At 43.9% G+C, this 4,758-nt stretch overlaps 1 protein-coding gene across 2 annotated transcripts in view; it reads right to left on the reverse strand.

Moving 5' to 3' along the window:
* LOC107106596 (hepatoma-derived growth factor-related protein 2) overlaps window positions 1-4,758 on the reverse strand; it is a 59,977-nt gene that overhangs the window by 27,047 nt on the left and 28,172 nt on the right. The gene's annotated exons all lie outside the window — the stretch shown is intronic.

Below are 4,758 nucleotides of genomic sequence, written 5' to 3' on the forward strand. Positions count from 1 at the left end.
GTTTCCCAGATCGCAGTCCAAGACTCAACCACTATACCACGTGGGCTCTCGTTTCTTCAGAGACGGGGGACAGAAACTTTCCCCGAGGTCTCATTTTCCCACGGAAAATTTTTCCATCTCTATGAGGTTCACTGTTTCACAAAACAGCCACAAACTGATGCCGTTGCCGATACAATATCAGGCAAGCCTGGCAGGTTCAAAGTGGCACGAAATGTGCTACTTGGAATGGTGCGACTTTACATGTCTATTTCACTGATTTGTGGGGGGGGGAGGGGGATCCGTCTACGACCGAATCGGCGATATCGGGCTCATCCCGTCAATAATGCACAAATAGAGCAAATATTGAAAGGGGGGGCGGGAAATCACTTTATGAATTCACCTAAGTAATCGATCTGATTGACTGAGTCATCAAAACCAATAACTGAACATCTTATTTATATATGTCTCCTCTCAAGGGGTGGAACAGATATTGGGCTCCCCAGTCCAGTCAGGAACTAACAAATAATGCAGGGGATGCCATGAAATTGACAGAGAAACCAAGCGGCCAATCACCACATTTACTCAAAAGGAAGATGACCCTGAATGAACACCCCAATGCTCTCTCTCTCTCTCTCTCTCTCTCTGTGTGTGTGTGTGAGTGTGTGTGTGTGAAATGCGGTCAAGTCGCTTCCAACTTTGGAGAACCCTATGAATTAATGTCCTCCAGAATGTCCTGTCATCAACAGCCTTGCCCAGGTCTTGCCAACGGAGGGGCCCTCGTGGCTTCATTGACTGAGTCAATCCATCTCATGCTGGGTCTCCTCCTTCTGCTGCGGCCTTCAAATTATCCTGGCATTATTGTCTTTTCTTGTGAGTCTTGTCTAGGGGTGTGCAAAAAAAAAAATTGGTATTATTCGGATTTGGCTATACTAAACCCGAATTTTTTCGGGAAACCCAAATACCTATACGTCAGCTAAGCTGCCATGAGTGTGAAGTTGTTTTCTAATTGCCTTGCATTCCTTCCCATGCACTTAATTGCTTCTGAGCTGCAACGCTTATCTTTGAAGTTGTACTGATGGAGATTGTGGTGTCTATCATCCGTCGGAGCTTCTTCGTTCCCAGCTTCGCAACCGTTGGAGAGTCCAGCAGTCTCCCACGCGCGGGAGCCCACCTAATTGGTTACTGCTTGGGGGGGGGGACATACTAATGCCCTATAACCTATTATGCGCACAGGTAGCCCGCCAATCCCCAACAGTGTTCTTGTTATCGCATCTATGGCTTTTCAATAAAAGTAAAACCTTCCTGAAAGCGTGTACTTCATTGTTTAGCTGTGGGTCCTGACATTATACCGGTATAGTATAGATATCTGAACATTTTCAGGATTCCTGAAAAATGCGGGTCCATTATATCCAATGGGGCCATTGAACTCAATGGCAAAAATCTTCTGAAAAGTTTGCAGGGGGCTGGGGGAGAGGGGGTTTGAGGTAGAGGCTCCAAATGTGGACTGCAGCTGCTGGGGCCTCTCCCCAAAATACCCCCAAAGTTTTGAAAAGATTGGACCAGGGGGTCCAATTCCAGGGGCATCCAAAGAGGGTGCCCCCAGTTCTCCATTGTTTCCTATGAGGAATTGGGGATGGGGGAAAAGCAGACAGACTCCCTCTGTAAGAAACTAAGTGAGGTGTGGTGGTGGTTTGAGGGGCATGTTTGCCAGGCCAGCAGCAGAACCTGTGCAATGTGCCCCCCAGAACCAGTGCCACTGTGCCAGTCAGTGCCCCCAATTGGACTCAGTCCAAACCAGAGAATCTCTGCAGCATATAAACTGAGGGAGCATGTTTGCCAGGCCAGCAGCAGCAGAACCAGTGCAAAGTGCACAATATGACTGAAGTATGATAGCCTCAGTTCAGTCATTTCAGCTTCACGGGAGAGTTCAGATTTATTACTGGACATACTTGTATAGTCATGCCGGCCACATGACCACGGAAATGTCTTTGGACAGCGCTGGCTCTTTGGCCTGGAAACAGAGATGAGCACCGCAACCCTAGAGTCAGATTCGACTGGCTTTTGAGCAAGGGAAACCTTTACTTTTACCTTACACAAATGTAGTTTCCCCTCCCTTTTCTTCTGTTATAGTTTTTGTAGTGTTATAAAAAAAACAATAAAAAAATCCCCTCCGAGGGCTCAAAAAGAAAAAAACAAAAACAAAAAACAAATGTAAGATGAACCCCCCCCCCATTTTTAATAGCATATCTAGGAAAAAAGCCTACTCATCCATTTGAGTAAATACTGTAAATTCTGTTAAAATAGATAAATGGACAACTCTGTCCACAGCATACCACACTCAGTTCTTTGGGCGTGTTACAATTGCAATGCCGTCCTAAACAGAGTTACATCCTTCTAAGCGCGTTGCAGTCAGTAGGTTTAGAAGGGTGTAACTTTTCTCGGGATTGCACAGTTAGCGTGTTAATAATTTTGGTTTTATCCCCCCTTAAATTAAAACAACCTAAGGGGAAAAAACACCTAACATAAAATACCGTAACATGCTATATTACTTTTTGAATAAAAAATAATTCCTTCTTTGGATTTCTTTGAACATTTAAGCCACAGTTGATTAATCCCCCCCTATCAAACATTTTCTTTCAAGCACTGGTTGCTTTTGAGACACAAAAGCAGCATGGATTAGTCCCAACCATCCATGCTGCTTTTGTGTTGGGACTAAAAATGGAAGAACTCAAGGCAGACAAAAGAACTTTGATGTGGTCTATGGTGACAACAGCTAGACTGACTTATGCTCAATGTTGGAAGCAAGAAGGAGTCCCGAAGATTGAGGATTGGATTAAAAAATTGCTGTTTGCAGTTGAAATGGATAAAATGACAAGAAAATTGAACAATTTGGAAGCAGAAGGATTTTACAACGACTGGAGAGATTTAAAAGACTATTTGGAAAAACAGTGGGAAGTAAAAGACAATTTATTCAGCTTCAATAACTATTAAGTATAGAACTTATGAGTGTTTTTAGAGATACGATAAGTAAAGAAATAATTCTTATAATGAAATAAGAGTTACCTAGTGAAATATAAGAAGAAGAGCTACAGAAAAGTAAATGTGCAGGAGGTCGAAACACTGTTGGAAGCCGCATATAAGGGAGGGAAAGGGAGGTGGGTAGGATGTAACGGGGATAAATGTAGAAAACTTAATGTTGATTGTGAATGTTTGTATCCTGAATTAAAAAATTTGGTACCAAAAAAAAAAGCAGCATGGATTAGTTTTTTTTTAAGTTTTGGAGGGATAGCCACGCTAGCTTGCTGTAGCGAAATTACCCAGGGAAGCATGGTAAAGACGAAAATTTCAACCTGCGTGAGTCAGGTCTCATTTCCTGAGTGCACAACTGCTAGGCCTGGTTAAAACCCCACCTGGGTTTGGTTGTGGTGGAGAATATCACAGAGAATCTGGTATAAAAACAAGATGTGATTTTTAAAAAAAGGAATCCAGCCAACCCAGAGAGGGTGTGAGACCATTCCAGCCAACAACAGCAGAGTCAACTAACCCTCAAAGCTAATTGCAGGATGCAATGAGGCAGTGGAACAAATTGAAATATCCGTAAGGGGGTGTCTTCTCTACTAAATGCCAAACAAATATATAAAATAAGATCATGCTCTAACTTAGGACATCAGGAAATTTTCCCAGTGTAAATTCTTCTGGAAAACCCACATCTCTGCTTCCTTTCATCTGTCCCCAAGATAGACTGCCTCCAACCACGGAAGTTCCAACCTCCGACATCGTCTCGGATCTCTCTAAGCGCTACAGTCTCGTTTCTCTTCCCTGTTAAAGCTCCCTCCAAAGCAGGCTTCTGGAAAACCCACATCTCTGCTTCCTTTCATCTGTCCCCAAGATAGACTGCCTCCAACCGCGGAAGTTCAAACCTCCGACATCGTCTCTGATCTCTCTAAGCGCTACAGTCCTCTTCCCTGTTAAAGCTCCCTCCAAAGCAGGGCCAACGCTCCCGGCTTTAGGCTTTCCTACATCCATCCATCTGAAGAATACACCGCTCAAGAGAGCAAAGGATTGGTCAAAAACAGCTATTCTGTAAACAAGCCAACCCTACTCCTCCATTTCGGGCTGTATAAACTCACTCCTTAAGGGAAAAGAAATTGCACAAACATTTTATCAAAAAATACCTACCTGAGGGACTGCCTTTCCCCACATGTTCCCCAGAGAGCACTGCGATCAGGGGCCCAGAAGCAACTGGCCCTCCCAAGTCCCAAGGATGCCAGGCTGGAGATAGCCAGGGCCAGGGCTTTCTCGGTGGTGGCTCCGTTCTGGTGGAATGAGCTCCCAAAGGAGACCAGGGCCCTGCGGAACCTTTTACAGTTCTGCGGGGCCTTTAAAACTCGGCTCTTCCACCAGGCCTTTGGAGCCGCCACCACCATTAAACATCATTGATAACTAATGATCAAAGATAGAGAGCCCTGCTGCCCCTGGTATCGTTAATAACAGCTTAACAATGCCTGGAAGACACCGAAGGACTCTAGGAGCCAGCTGCGTGAAGACAGAACCGAGTATTGCAGTCATCATTAAATTAAATGACAACATACTAGCACTTATTAAGTCAGAGGGTTAATGGTTTTAACATTGTTTTAACTGTTTTATTGTAATTTTATGTGATGATCCCGTGTAAATTCACTAATTCATACTAATTCACAAGTAAAAATAAATATAGTAGTTAACCTATTAACCTAATAAGATGGCATTAAAACTACCAAATTGGGGGGGGGGGGGGTA

Source organism: Gekko japonicus, unplaced genomic scaffold (genome assembly GCF_001447785.1).
Source record: "Gekko japonicus isolate JY-2015 unplaced genomic scaffold, Gekko_japonicus_V1.1 scaffold1972, whole genome shotgun sequence".
NCBI lineage: Eukaryota > Metazoa > Chordata > Lepidosauria > Squamata > Gekkonidae > Gekko > Gekko japonicus.